Source organism: Pleurodeles waltl, chromosome 4_2 (assembly GCF_031143425.1).
Source record: "Pleurodeles waltl isolate 20211129_DDA chromosome 4_2, aPleWal1.hap1.20221129, whole genome shotgun sequence".
Taxonomy (NCBI): Eukaryota; Metazoa; Chordata; class Amphibia; order Caudata; family Salamandridae; genus Pleurodeles; species Pleurodeles waltl.
Genome location: NC_090443.1, coordinates 112,408,187 through 112,424,597, shown reverse-complemented (window position 1 = coordinate 112,424,597; position 16,411 = coordinate 112,408,187).

Here is a 16,411-nt window from a genome sequence, read left to right as displayed (position 1 = left end):
AGTCCCGTACTACTGCTTCGCGGCTGGTGGCCATGCACTTGTTAGCATGAGATTATTATTTTCCTTCAAATGCAGCCGTAAGAGCTTGTGCTCCAAAGCATTCACACTATTACCAGAAAATTACTTAGAAGCAGCAAAAGCGCTTAATGAGTGAAGAAAAATTACTTACAAGCTGCTTGAATTATCTTGCTCACTAGCAAAGATTCTAGCATTGAATCAAGCTGTACTTTTAATTCCCTGCTGCGCCTCTCAGTCGCTGGGTCACTCGTCGCCAATTTGAAATGACCCCTCCCAAGCCTTGTAACACCTTGCAGTTTTCAGATCCCAGATTTATTGAGACACTTTAAGAGGATAGCTGGGACATGTTCATGCAGGCTTCTGACTGATGCTCTGCCTCAATCATACTGAGATTTTATGATGAACTATTGATGTTCTAAATAATTAATGCATGCCAGTCACCACACTTCTTTCTGGGAGCCAGTGTGTAAACTGGGAGGTCATGAGTGACGTTGATATTCCTCTCAAGGTTATTTACTAATTTCAGTAATCAGTATTTTGTTTTTGTGGGCTGTGATACTGATAGTTATGCTTCTATGTGATGTGTTAATAGCGTCTCAAAAAATGAATAAAAAATTCCTTTCTTCACATTTCGATCTAAATGATAGTCCAGCTCTCCCCTTCCTTTATGTTCTGTTATATTATGTGATTTTGTGTAGCAAACGGTTGCCCACACGGAGGTGTCCTGGCGGTTTTGAGGGTCTTACAAAAGGCCCAGTGAATTAGTGGTGATTTTAAGGTCCGAGGGGAAGGACTTGGTGAATTTAGCAGGGAGATTGACTTTTTGATACGTGGGATGATGAGAGTGTTAGACAAACCTTAGCAAAGAGTGAAAGAGAGGTCAGAGACGGCTTAACTGGGCAAGTAAGGAGGGCCTATGTTGTCAATGGACCTGTGTACAAAACACAGTGCTTTGAAAGTGTTGCGTTTTTATATTAGAAGCCAGTGAAGATCTTTTAAGTGACTGGAGCGAGGTGATCTTAAGAGCTAATGAGAAGTTGGATTTAGAACCCAGTGGTGGTATACAAGGCAGGGCTGGCTGTACTAGGCATTGGACGTTTCCCTGGGACGCTGGAAGGGTGGGGGTGCTTTTTTACTGGAGGGGGCGGTTTTGTAGCAGTGCAGCAGTTTTAAAAGCACTGCAGAGTTCCTTCTATGTCCAACAGTTTTCAGGCAACAATAAAAGTGTCAAGATAACTCTGGTGATTAATGTACATGCTTGCAAGAGATCTGATTTTTTTCTAGTGACAGTTTTGACTCACCTAAGGTAGCACAGAGAGTTCATATGCCTGTGGCAAAGTTGTACTATGCAGATCACAGGACAGTATATTATGTGCAATGCTCAGTGGAACACTGCTTTTGTCACAGTGATCGCTTTGTTACTGTGAAGTTCATAAGTTACAATCCTAATCTCCTACAATGAGCTATGAACTGCCATTAAAGAGCAAAAAGAACAAGTGATGGACGGAATGCTGAACAATGTCAAACATTCACCCTAGTACAGAGATCTGGGCCTAAATCCATTGTTTTTTTGCCACCCATGCCATTTCAGTTTGGACCCAACCATATGCAAATCAGTCTTGACCCTATTCCCCACGGGAACAGTCCAGCCCGAAATGCCAAGCCAGGTCCTCCCTGGACTGGGAACAAGCATCCTAGGACCGGTTTCAGGGTATCACACTTCATCAGCCAGGCTAGCTTGATTCCACTGGCATGGGGAGCACGGGACCCACATCTGGACATACCCTTCCCACTTGGGGCAACAAATGCAAAAAGATATGCATGAAAACTGCATGTTAGAATTTTTTTTTTTTCTAAGTCTTTGATTGTCCTAATTTTGCTAAAAAGGGTTTATTTGAGTAGAAATAAATTGTTACTAGGAAAACCAACCCTCACCACTGTGATACGTTCTGAATCCCGTGTTTATGCTTCCCGAGACAAAGCACTCTTAAAAAATGCCTACAAGTATGAATGACATCTGAATCCTACACCTTGTATTCCCCTTTTACTTATGTAACATTTTCTATACACTGATTCACAAACGTGATTCATTGTCTCTGTTTGTGTGTGTAATGTAAAGTGCTCCAATTCTATACACTGTTAAGAGAGGTGCTGTAAAACAAATGAATACACGTGAGAAAGTGGTTGTGGGGAGATGAGGCACAGTTAGAGTGTGATGGCGAGGGAATCATTGAAGAGCCTTCTAAAAAAGATTTCCGTATCCAGGTGAAATGTAAGGTCATTATTTACTCTGCTTTAAAACGAACACAATTAAATATAGAATTAAAAATGTGTTGATGAATGCACCATTTTTGTCACTTTTTCCCCAAATTTTCTTAAGGGGGAGAACCCCCTAAGCCCCACTGTAGTGGTCAGGCTAGCTCACTGTGCCCCCTTGGAAGGCTGGTCGGATAAAATTTGCTGAGCTTTGGTTTCCCAGTCCCACCCTGGTGGTATAGAAGAGCTCGTGACTGTGAAGTAGATAATTATGTTAAACTGTGAAAAAAAGGATTTCGCCGGGAACAAAAGATAAAATTGTTCAGAGCTGATCAAGAAAACGAGTCGCAGTAGATGGCAAGCCAACCCTGCATTTCCCTTGTTGAATAATACATGAGATGAGGTATCAAGGTGGGGTGGCAGCATAATTGGAAACAGAGAGTCACAAAGCCAGGTTTCAGTGAGGAAGATCACATCTAGCGTTTGAGTAACTACAAAGTCAATGAGATTGAGGTGGTGACAAGTGAGGAATCTAGTTCTGATTAAGAAGCAGTTCAGAGAATGAGTGTTTTCTCTAGTATCTGAAGTTGTAGTCAGAGGCTATATAAGTGTAGAAGTGGGGTCCTGTAAGATAGCCGAAAAGGTGCTGCAAAGGCAGTCAAACTTATTTGTAGTCTTTAAGGCATATAGGGCCAGATGTACTGACCTTTTTGCACGTCGCAAACAGCAAATTTTGCTGTTTGCGACATGCAAAAAGCACATCGCTATGCCCAAACCCCGTTTTGCGATTCGGTAACCTGGTTACCGAATCACAAAATGGGATTGCGAGTCGCAATTAGGAAGGGGTGTTCCTTTCCTAATTGCGAGTCGCAGCGCAATGTTGTATTATTTTGTGACCGCGAATGCGGTCGCAAAACAATTACAGTTAGCACCTATTTCAAATGGGTGCTAACCCATTCGCAAAAGGGAAGGGGTCCCTATGGGACCGTTTCCCCTTTGTGAATGGCATTAAAAACATTTTTCCAGAGCATGCAGTGGTCCTATGGACCACAGCCTGCTCTGAAAAAATGAAACGAAAACGTTTCATTTTTTAGTTTTGTAATGCATCTCGTTTTCCTTTAAGGAAAATGGGCTGCATTACAAAAAAAAAAACTGCTTTATTTAAAAGCAGTCACAGACATGGTGGTCTGCTGTCTCCAGCAGGCCACCATCCCTGTGAGTGCCGCAAGTCCCAAGGGGGTCGCAAATTGCGACCCACCTCATGAATATACATGAGGTGGGCCTTTGCGACCCCCTTGCGAGTCGCAAATGGTGTCGGGGACACCATCCTACATTCTGATTTGCAACTCGCAAATTGCGAGTCGCTCTGACTCGCAATTTGCAAGTCGCAAATATGAACCTACCTACATCTGGCCCATAGTTCTGAGGTCGAGTATCTCAGGCAGAGTTGGGAAGGTGATGGGCCAGGGTGCCTGAGCACGAATGGGCGTAGGCAAGCATGTCTTAGGTGCACCCTCTGCACGCAGATGCACAGCTGTGCCTGTTTTATATATGCCTGGGTGAAAAGAAGCTTGGCCAAGAACATAGTGAAGTATGCCAAAACAAGTTGCGAAAATAAAAGCCTACCATAGAACCCAGTCACTCCTGTTACAGCTGCCAAACTGCACTGCAGAATTCTATGTTCTAGCCCAGAATGCTGTTCTTTTTGTCTTTTTTTATTGGGGGACTAGCTAGATCTCTTGTGATTAGGGTGATCACCTCTCATTAGGGCCACTTTTTGTGAGCAATGACTTCAAACATTCAGAGCAAAAGGGCAAAAGTCAGGGTACAAGCCCAATTTCATAAACTCATCTGAACAGGTCAAGTATTAATATAAAAGTAGGTAAATAACATTTGACCCAAGTACAAGTAAAAATAGCATAGTAATCTACAACTAGCAGCGCACTCTGCCAGCATCCTCAGAATAGTGAACTGCAACTTCTTGCACAATGTTCCACACACCCAAGCAACAACGGTTCCCGAAATGCGTCGGGTGGATGTTTTTCTTTTGCAATGTAAAATAAATTGGATTTGAAGGCAGCTGTGACCGAGGTGTTTTCTCTTTTGGTTAAGAGGAATGATGTGTTTATTTACGGGGTTTGCGACACCACCTCGGTCTGCTGTGTCTGGGTGTGGACGAACTTTAAAGGACTTCATATATATATATATATATATATATATGTATACATATGGCACTACTCACGAAAGAACAAACACCGACACATCCAGGTGATTCCAATACTCTGATTAATTTCTCAGAGGCAGCTTGACACATTTCGACCGTACAATGCCGTTCTTGTTCACAATACATGACCCCATTTTGTTTTGAGATTTTACACTCTCACATGATCACATGCGTCCTCACAGACTTAAAAGTTTAAAGAACGTATTTCACATTAAAGGTTTTTTCTTTCTTTTCAAAGTTGAACATGCTAACAATTTCAAAATTGATTGTGCATAAAAAACAACATTTTGTAGGTAGATTGAATTACTATCACTTAGATCCAAATACTTCCCTTGATTAGTTTCATTCTCTCCCTGTAGCCCAAACGGGAAATTAGAATGTAACCTTATGCTATATATACCTGCTCCATATGTTCTAGTGCAAAGGAAATATAATTATTAGAAAAATTCAAACTCAAACATTGAAAAATGTCTCTCATTTTTCAAAACCAAAATTGTTCTCAGAGAACATTCAAACATAAAAGCAACATCTACTGCTTCTTTGTTTGGTGGAGATGTGATCATATTCCTGTGCATCAAGAACACATCTCCAAAGTAGGTGGGAAATGCAGTCGGGGGTCCTTTTAGTAATCTGTCCATCATCCTAGGAAAATGGTTGGAAGATGCTTCATACTACTAATGTATGTGGGGGAGGGCCAAACGGACAGGGCTTCTAGGCAATTTTACATACTTGTAGATTTTGAAAGGGAGAACACGATCTTTGGCCTGAGCAGCAGGTGACAAGAAAGATCCCACTGGTCGCAGTCACTACCTAAGATATTGAACTCGAAAAAAGCAAGAATGCAAACACCTCCATCAAGGATTACAGATAACCGTTCAAGGTGGAAGTGCAGAGAAAAAACTTGCTTTGCCTTGGTTATGTGCAAGAAATTAGGATGATTAGTGCTTTACCGAAGTTGGCCACCTGCTTTGTTTATATCTGTAAGTGCTTCCCATTGAGGTTCAATATTTTCTGTGAAATGAGCATCATGCCAGAATGAATCCTGCCTTGTGTATTTATCCAAGAAAGGCCATAGTTTTTTTTAAACATGTCAGGGAATGTGGGTGGAGCCTCGAGCCCCCGCAGTTCCAGCCAGCTCCCCCCCTCCTGCGGGGAAATGCAGCTCCTTGCGTGCAGGAGCAATACTTTCCTCTATTTAGATACACACAGACAGGTGTGGTGTGTCTCACCCAAAATTACAATACACAAACTGTACATTTGGGCTAATATGGGTCAAGAATGGGACCTAAGCATACAGTTATCTGATTTTACCTTCTCTCAAGCAGGTTAGACTAAAATCAAGTATTTTTTATCTTTTCCCTACAAGAACTACTGAGGTGTTACAAAGAGGGGCTAGAATATCCATAGAAAGTATACACATCACTAATGAATAGGTAAAGATGGCGGATACTAAATAAGGAAGATAAGGGATCTATAATCCTGATGAAGGTCCAGTGACCCATAGGGAAGAATGAAAGGGGCAAAACATGTTGATTAAAGCAGAGAGGGTAGTAATTTCCCAAGGTTCACCCAAATTAACAAGTTTGTAACTCTGCCTGGGGGGCTGAAATACAATTAGCGAGTACCCCCTTAGGCAGTGTAGTGGATCCCTTAAAGAGATAGAGGATTGGCCCTGGCTAATACATCTTTGCCCCACTCTGAGTGTTGGTCTGCAACTGGGTGTTGCAGCACACCCTATGATGAAGCATGCCACTATTTAGTGGGTGAGGGCAATTTTTTAAAATCCACTTGTGTTTCATGATTAGTGGGTACGAATGACCCTTTTTAGGTTGAGCCTAGACAGCGCTGTCGCTCAGCAACCTGTTGTTATATGCTTTGTGGACTTCAACTCCACCCATTTTTTTCATTTGTCTATTTCTGCGTCCTTTAAAAACCCTTGCATCCAAGCAGTTATATTGTCTTCTTTGTCCCTCCTTTTCATCGGTTGATCACTCCCCTGGAGCACCTCCAAAGTACTTGTAGCCTTCCACTAGTCCCATTATAGAGACTGGAAAAGGGACTACTTTTTCCTTTGGCCAACAGCAGTGGACACGAGGGCTCGAGTTTTTCCAGAGCAATCCTCAGAAGTGCTTGTGCTTTCACTGCTCGGACCCTCCTTCAGTAAACAGGGCTATAAATTGGGTTTTTATCCCATCACATTTGCTTGGGATTCAAAGACCAAAGTCAGCTGTTTTCATTGGACCTCTAATTTATTTAAAGTTGCTTTCTTCTAATTAACACTGTGCAGCACTTTATCATGCAGCAAAGGGGTGCAGATGCACATCAACGGACAGTGGACAAATGAACACTGTAAGTAGCATATCCTGTGCCTGGGTGTCTATTGATATTATTTCCTTGTTATTAATGTTATTGTTATAAAATCTTCACGGGGCAGTGCAGTCCACGTGTGTGTTTTATCTCGTGCAGTAATTTTGTTGCTGTTGTTTTAGATATATACCTTTTCGGGGCGTGGCCAAGCCAGAGACCGTCATGGCCACTCGACTGTGAAGCTCCGGAGGCAATCCTCGTGGAGCAACGGACAATTGGCAGCTCGGGACAGCGCTCTCAGCTGACGCCGTAGCCTGAACACCCCAAAAGGTAGGGGAGTATGGAGGAGTCGCAGCGACTCCATTTGCATGGCAGCGTGACTCAAGCGGCCCGCACGCATGCGGCCTGTGCGTCTCAAAGGCCCTGTGGCAATAGGGGCCTTGGGTGAGCCTGAGGCACAGGCCGGTCAGGCAGCGCAGTGCTCCCTGGGAGTGAATCCAGCGGGTGGCCTTCCCTTCCCCTGCCCATTGCCAGCAGGGCCCCCTCGCCCTGGGGACGGACGACAGAAGGAGACAGGGGAGATTGGAGGCAGCGCATGACTGACACTGAGTGCTGTGGCTGCCCCACGCTCGGTGTGGATCGGAGTGGTGGGGTGCTGTTGTAGATTTCTAATGGTTTCAGGTACACTTGTGGGCCTTAAGGTACTGCTTATAAATGTATATGCACCAAACACTGACTTGCTTGACTTCTTGCAGGACTTACAGGCCCACATGGACTGCTTTGAAGCAGATCACCTACTCCGGGAGGAGACTTTAAGATGGTGCTAGACCCCTCGGTGGATACCACTGCCACAGTCCCTACCACTCAACCGCTGTCTCATCGACTTCTGCGCACTATCTGCATATATATCCCTTACAGGATGTATGGCATTGACAAAATATGGGCCCAAAGGCATTCATGTTTCACTCAGTGCCCCACGGTACCTGGACATGCATAGATTACTGGCTCTTGTCTGGTCCAACTACTCCACTGATTACTGTCGTAAAGCACCTCCACTGCACGTTATCTGAGCATTCCCCAGTATTGATCACACTTAACGTTCCTGTGCAGGGGAGTGTTGCACGGTTCTGGCGTTTCCCTGATCTGGCGTTGCACGAAACAGTCTTCAGATCGGAGCTGAGGGAGGCCATGATCGAATACTTCAGGATTAAAGAGGGCTCAGTGAAATCGCAGGCGATTTTGTGGGATACATTCAAGGTAAACAATAGGGGCATATGCATCTCTAAACACTCTGGAGTTCTGCGTGACATCAGACACAGCCTCACTGGGGTGGAGGCACAGCTGGCAGTGGTTGAGAATGAGGCTTTGGAATCTGATGCTGAATTCCACCTTTACAAGAGTAAATTGCTTTTGGATGAGTTTCATGAATTGGCGGAGAGGGAGGCACTCCATCTGGGGAAATATGCTAGGGCCCACAGATATGGTGAGGGAGAGTGCCCAGGGCATACACTGTCCTGTTTACTTCGTCCTGCTTACTCGTCAACATACCTACTAGAAGTCAGGAGGGAGGATGGCACACACACCGTGGGCTCCTCTGAGGTCCTATCTGAATTTTCTAACTACTACTCCAGAATATACGCATCCCTACCTGCTCCTCATCACGAGGATTTGCCGGCATATCTTGATGAAATGCAGAGGCTGTAGGCACTGGAGTACTCCCGCAAACACTGCGGGAAGCAGTCATCACTCTGCTGCCTAAGCCTGGCAAGGACCCACTAGAGTGCGGCTCTTACAGGCCCCTCTCTCTTTTAAACTTTGACAATAAAGTTCTAGCAAAGCTAATAGCCATGCGCCTTTCGCTACTTTTAGAACAAATTATCTCCCCAGCTCAATCAGGCTTTGTACCACATCAATCCACTTCTCTTAACCTCTGCACTGTCTTCTCAATGTTGAACAGAGTTTTACCTACAACCCCGGCAACCATAGCATTGTTGGATGCAGAGAAACCCTTTGATTCCCTTTCCTGGCCATTCCCGCACGCCGCACGGCGTAAGATCGGATTCCCTCAGGGCTTTATGGCTTTAATCTCCCTTCTCTATTTGCAGCCCACCGCTGCTATTCAGCTCAATGGCACGTTATCCCCCTCTTTCCCTGTTGAGTGGGCCACTCGTCAGGGATACCCACTCTTGCCCATACTCTTTATAATGGTAATGGACCCCTTGGTGCGCCACATGCAGGAGAAGCATATTCACAGATGTTTTCAATGTAAAAGCAGTCCGCTTCTCATATCACTATATGTGGACGAAATGTTATTATTTGTACATCACCATGAAGACAATTTGAATCCCATATTGGACAAAATAGTCTATTTTGGTGCATTATCGGGGTTACACATTAACTGGGGGAAATCTGAACTCTTGCCCCTTACTGATTCCACTAACACCCCGCGTTCGGAATATCCACTAAAATGGTGTACTGACTCGACCAAATATTTTGGCATTTGTATTCATAGGGACAGTGAGCAAATTATAAGGCTTGATTATGGGGTGCGGTTGACAGATTGAAGGTGCAGGTGGAATGCTGGGTGAGGCTCCCACTGCTTTGGCAGGCTGAATATCTGTTATTAAAATGATAGTTCTAACATGTTTCTTCACCTATTTTTAAAGTTCCGATTCCGCTCACTAACAATTTTTTTGATACGCCCTGTGGCCAATTGACGCTGCTGGTCTGTGCTGACAAGTGTCCTCGTATTCGATGGGAAGTCCTCACTCTCCCATATGAACGCAGTGGATTCGGGGTGCCCCATTTGAAGCTCTATTTCCTGACAGCACAGTGTCACTATCACTGGTTCCATCCAGACATGCGAATTCTGTACGCCATACCCGAGCGGGACCTTGTGGCCCCCATGCCCTTGCACATGCTGCTGCCCCGTGGCATTCTCTTGGGCCCCAGTGACGTCCAAACTCAATCCACTACCTGTTGGGCATGGTTAAACTTGCACGTATGTTACAATATGATTTCCTGTACTCCCCCACTCTGCCACTACTGAATAACCCTTATTTTCCTATAACGCAGGAAGTATTAGTACAGCATACACTGCAGGCATATATCATTCGCACGTTGGGCAATGTGTTTCCAGACGAACATGTTTTTTCGCACATGGAGGACACACGTTTTGCTGACGCCACTCAGCTTGAGCACCTTGTGCACTGTCAATTCCAGAGTGCTCTCTGTGCCCCCTTCTCTTCATACCCACCAGCACCTGCAGACTTTCTGCCCCTCACTTTAGCCATCACAGCAGGCACAGGGGTACATTTAGTTTCCAGGCTATATCAGGCGAGCATTGCTCTATTACCCATTGATCACACTAAGCTTAGAGAGGCCTGGGAGGTGGACCTAGGTAGACCCCTCTCGGAGAGCATATGGTCCACGTGCTGCATTCAGACCTGGTATGTGACCTTTAATCAAAGGCATAAGCTGTTGCATTTTAAACCATGTGTAGAGTATGTCTGACACCAGTTGCTCAGGCCTGTATGGATCCTTCTAGATCCTCTACCTGCCCTAAATGACTTGCACCAACGGCGGACTTACAGCACATGACATGGGCATGCCACCACATTGGTACATACAGGTGTGAGGTGTGAGGTGTTTGGTCTGCTATTGATAATGTTGGGTATGCATACTAACCCGGACCCACTGATGGCTCCCTTGGGGTACAAATCTTCCTAAAAGCTTGAGGCCTTATATCGCTAGTGCACTCTTGCTGGCCAAGAGAGAAATTGCACTCCTTTGGGCAACCAAGAAGGCGCCCACTTCCAAGCGCTTGATTGCAAACCTCCTTCACTGTGATGCCACTAGTGAAATTTATGCATCTCTCCAGCCCCCAGTGTCGCATCCACGTGATATCTGGCAGCCACTCAGGGACTACTTATGCACTCTTGACACTACCCTGTCCATTTCCCCTCATCACGCAGAACCATGTTGACAAATGACAATGAAATTGGCTGTTATTAAATGTTTCTGCATGACTTTGAATGTTTTCATTTAGGTCATTGACTGCTGTTTGACCCTTTACTGCTAAGTCACCTGGATGTAAATGCATGCCATCTTCATTTACCCTTGGTATTTTCTTATGTTTCTCTATGATACATTGTGTGCTATCCTCATAGCATTGCTTGCTACTTATTCAGACATTCCTCTTGCTAATTGCATTGCTGTATGTTCTTGAAAATGATAAAGTTAAAATAAATAAATAAATAAATATGCCTTTTCTCTTCCCCAGTCAGCGTATGTTTCCCCACCATCCCTGATTTATAGCAGTCATAGGAAACAAAGCTTTTCAAAATAATTAGCAAACACAGGTTTGTTATTGTGGTTAAGATAAAGACATAAAAAGAAATGTCTAGCAAAATGCTTTTTTTTAAAAATGTAAAAAGTAATTTAAATTCGCACACTTTACATTATCATTAGATAAAAAGTGTTTTTCAAACGCTTCCTGGTGCATGTGTAGGCACTTTGGAAACTTGGGGGCATATTTATACTTGTTTTGCCCCGAATTTGCGTCTTTTTTTTAAACGCAAATTCAGTGCAAAACTAACTCCATATTTATACTTTAGTGCTAGAGCCGTCTAGCACCAAAGTTATGGAGTTAAAGTCATTTTTTGGATGTAGAAATCTACTTTGCGTCAATGAGATGCAAAGTAGGCGTTCCCGTGCAAAAAATGACACTATGGCCTTAGCGCCATATTTATCCTCCGTGCTAAAATCACGCACTGGGGGAGGAGGGGTCAAATAATGGTGCAAAGCTTGCTTTGCACCATTATTTAATGCCTGGGTCAGGGCTTGGAGTTAAGGGACCTGTGGGCCTATTTCCATGGTGGAACACCATGGAATAAGCCCACAGGTGCCCTTCCCAGGCCCCAGGGACACCCCCACCCACACAAGAGGGACAGCGGAAGATGGGGGACCCCATCCCAGGTAAGGTACAGGTGAGTATTGTTTTTTTAAGTGCCATTAGGGGCCCTGAAGTGGGCCCCCCTACATGGCACTGGGTGCAATAACCATGCCCAGGGGACCCTGGTCCCCTGTGCTGGCCACTGGGATGGTGGGCATGACTCCTGCCTTTTGTGAGACAGGAGTCATGTGGTATTGATGGTTTTGCATCAGAAAATGACGCTAGGCTGGTTAGAGTCTTTTTTTTTTACTCTAACCTGCCTAGCGTCATTTTTTGGTGCAAAACTCCCTTTCTTACATACCGCCAGACCCACCCGGCTAAAGTCATTTTTGTTTTACGCTAGCCTACCCTTTGCACCAGCTTGCACCATTCCATAAATATGATGCCCGGCTGGTGCTCAGAAATGGTGCAAACCGGTGCTGAACGTTTTGGTGCAAAACTGCGTTGGTGCAGTTTTGCACCTAAAAGTATATATCAGGGCCATGGTTATTTTTTTAAAGCGCACACATGCCTTCCAAAGAGTTTGACATTTTTTTTTTTTTTCTAATGGTAGTGTAGTGTGCGTGCCTGTTTATCTTTTGCAAGCGTTTGTGCGCTTTAGAATAAATACCAAATACGTTTTCAAAGCGCTGCACACGTTTCCGAAGTGCTTGAAAAATGATTTGTTTAACAGTGATGATGTGTGTGTTTAAAAAGTCATGTTTAAAATGTTGTTTCATTTACACATGTTAACAAAGGGCAGTTTTTGGGACCCAAATGGTTGCCCAGCACAAGCCTCATCAAGGTGACATCTGGTTTCCTGACGAGCCTCTTGTTTACATTCCCAATGCTCAGCTGTTTCATACTGTGGGTCAGGGGATAACACCTGAAAATACCAGATCTTACCTGAAGCGTCAAGTGAACTTGTTTTGGCTTTTTGACTAAAATGCACTTATTTGCTGGTGTTAGACTTTTTATCCTTGGCGTGGTCTCCCTTAATTTTTTGCCTCTGTTCCCCAGATTGTTGATGTGTGCTGGACTCTGATTTTGCTGTTTTTGTTACTCTGGGCACTTTACCACTGCTAACCAGTGCTAAAGTGCAAGTGCTCCTTTACAAAATGTGTATGTGATTGGTTTATCCATGATTGGCATATTTGATTTACTAGTAAGTCCCTAGTAAAGTGCACTAGAGGTGCCCGGGCCTGTAAATCAAATGCTACTAGTGGGCCTGCAGCACTGGTTGTGCCCCCCACATAAGTAGCTCTGTAATCATGACTCAGACCTGCCATTGCAGTGTCTGTGTGTGCAGTTTACCTGTAAATTCGACTTGGCAAGTGTACCCACTTGCCAGGCCTAAACCTTCCCTTTTCTTACATGTCAGACCCCCCTGAGGTAGGCCCTAGGTAGCCCCAAGGGCAGGGTGCAGTGTATGGTTAAGGTAGGACATATAGTAATGTGTTTTATATGTCCTGACAGTGAAATATTGCTAAATTCGTTTTTCACTGCTGCAAGGCCTGTCCCTCTCATAGGTTAACATGGGGGCTACCTTTAAATATGATTAAAGTGTAGATTCCCTTTGGGAGCGGATGGGATGGACATGTGGAGTTTGGGGTCTCTGAACTCACAATTTTAAAATACATCTTTTAGTAAAGTTGATTTTAAGATTGTGCGTTTGAAAATGCCACTTTTAGAAAGTGAGCATTTTCTTGCTTATACCATTTCTGTGACTCTGCCTGTTTGTGGATTCCCTGTCTGGGTCAGTTTGACAGTTGGGCTGGTTGCACCTCACACTAGACAGTGACACAAAGGGAGCTGGGGTGTAGCCTGCATATCCTGATGAGCCATCTGTGCTAGGAGGAAGGGAAGGAGTGGTCACTCGCACCTGAAAGGGCTGTGCCTGCCCTCACACAATGCAGTCTCTAACCCCCTGGTGAGTGTCTAGGGCCTGGCCTGGGCAAGGCAGGATTTCACATTCACTAGAGACTTTGCTTTGAAGGAGGCCTACTTCAAAGGAGAAACTGGGTATAAGAAGGGCACCCAAAACCACAGACTTGAGAAGAACACTTCTGGAAACAAGAGGAACCTCTGCCTGGAGAAGAGCTGAAGAGCTGAGGAGAAGTGCTGCCCTGCCTGTGACTGTGCTTTGTGGAGCTATCCTGCAGTTGCTGCTTCTGCCAGAGTAAAAGGGCAAAGACTGGACTTTGTGTGCCTTTCATCTTGAGAAGAAATCTCCAAGGGCTTGATCTAGAGCTTGCCTCCTGTTGTTTGAAATCTCAGGGACAGCAAAGACTTCTCTATGCCAGCACTTGGAGTCTCTGGAGAGACTCCTACTCTGACAAGTGGTGCCCTAGCCAGTTCCTGGGCCCTTGAAAGGAAAGCTGATGGAAATCCAAGGAAATCGACTTCGAACGACTTCGGACCGACGCCGCTGCTGAATCCGGTGACGCCGCCTGCACCCGACGCCGTGACCTTCGCTGAAACATGATGATCTTCCCAGGCACGATGCCGCTGCAGCCCCGCTGAAGTCCGCGACTCCGTGGAAGTCGCTGCACCACGTCGTGACCGACGCAGCTCGAAGTGCGCAGATTCAACGTTTCGCACTGACGCCGCGATCCCCGACTTCGTGCATTGACTTGTTTTCACTCTTCACCAAAGGTACTGTACTTGGGGGTCTACGCGACTCCGTGTCCGGCGCCGCTGGTGTCGGCTTGTTGGGAACGACTCCGTCACGACGCCGTGTTAACACCTCATCGAAGCATTTTTGTTTCTAAGCGCTATTTTTTTGTTTAATCTTTAAAAATTCATAACTTGACTTGTGTATGTCGGATTTTTGTCATTTTGGTCTTGTTTTGTTTAGATAAATATTTCCTATTTTTCTAAACTGGTGTTGTGTCATTTTGTAGTGTTTTCATTTAGTTACTGTGTGTGTTGGTACAAATACTTTACACCTAGCACTCTAAAGTTAAGCCTACTGCTCTGCCAAGCTACCAAGGGGGTAGGCAGGGGTTAGCTGAGAGTGATTCTCTTTTACCCTGACTAGATTGAGGGTCCTTGCTTGAACAGGGGATAACCTGACTGTCAACCAAAGACCCAATTTCTAACAGCTGGCATCTTTACTTTTTTAAACACACACAGTATTTTTTGTGTGTTCACTTTGTCCCGTTTTTTTGATGAATATTGTCACTGTCAATTATGCTATTTTTTGGTGTGCTTGTGTTAGTGTTGTGTGAATCTCTCTTTGTACCAGTGATGATAACACAGTTTTGGTGTGTGTGATCCTGTGTATCTTGTGTAGCTCATTGCATTGGTTTTGTTGAGTGACTCTCTATTTGCACCAGTTGTGGGTGTGTTTGTGTAAATGCCACCCTTTGTGTGTTGTGTAACTCCACATAGTAATATTGTGGTGTGTTAGTGTGTCCATACTTCTGAGTAATGATGTGTGTGTGCGTTGTGCCACTGACAGTTTTATTGTGTTTTGGTGCCCCTGTGTCAGTCATGTGTGTTGTGCAATCCTTTCTTTGTACCAGTGAGGCTGTGATTGTGCTGCTTTGTGTGATGTGTGTTTTGTAGCTCTTTGTGCGTGTGTCAGTGATGCTGTTTTTGTTGAGGGGCTCTCTGTGTACTAGTGATGGTCAATAGTCTAACGACCAGGCTCACCATTTACAGCAAGCATTGGCAAAGCCAATAGGTCTTGCCTATGTGTGAGTTAGTGTATTTGTCAGTGTCTTTTTTTTATTTAAAAAATACTGCCCAGTATATCTACCTGTGCTATACAGTCCCATCAAAAGCAATTGCCAAAGCCAATAGGTCCTAAAAGCAAGACCTATTGGCTTTGCCAACCCTTGTTTAACATTATCTCTTCACGCTTCTTTGTGAGTTTTTGGTATAGGTTGGGTGGATAAGGGAAGAGAAGTTCCTCTCATTCTTCTTTTGCTAAAAGGATAGGCACTTACCATACCAATAACTCTGGGGATAGGGTCCATTCACCTACCTAGAACCGGAGAGGGTTTTACCAACTGCTACAGAATATAGAAAGAAGAATCCATACCCTCCTACAAATATAAAGAAGGGACATTTACCACTTGTGATGTATCAGGAGCACGTATTACTTAGGAAATATGAGCTGGGGGATTTGCCATCTGCTGTGAACAAGGACAATGGGAATTTATTGCATAGGAACACTAGGAAGTGGCATTTAGTCCCTGTTATACAAAAATAGACATGGGATTCACTGTTTCAATTAACCTAGAGAAGGTGGGCTTACCACCTTCAATCTATGAAAAAAACTCAGGAATGCTACAGATAGGAACACTGTTCTTATCCCTGGGTAACAGTGTGCTGTGTTCAGCAGGCATCAATTCACTTCCTGCATGTGTTGACTGTGACAGTCTTGCCATAAAGGCCGTCATATGTTGCCAGATATCGAGTCCTGCACTAGCAGTCAGTAAGGGTGCTTCAGTGACTAACAAGATGTGGCCTCTGGGCATGATCAGGTAATGGTAACTTACTTTTGCTACTAGGTTGTGGAAAATGGTGCCTGTGGCGGAAGGGAAGTGTAGGGCAGTGTCTCATTGCTGGTCCTTTGGCCTGGTCAGGGCAGGTCTAGTTCAGGCCCTGAATCCTGTTGCCTTATCCATTGGTTCAGGCCTATTTGCCTACTTTTAGGGAGCGCT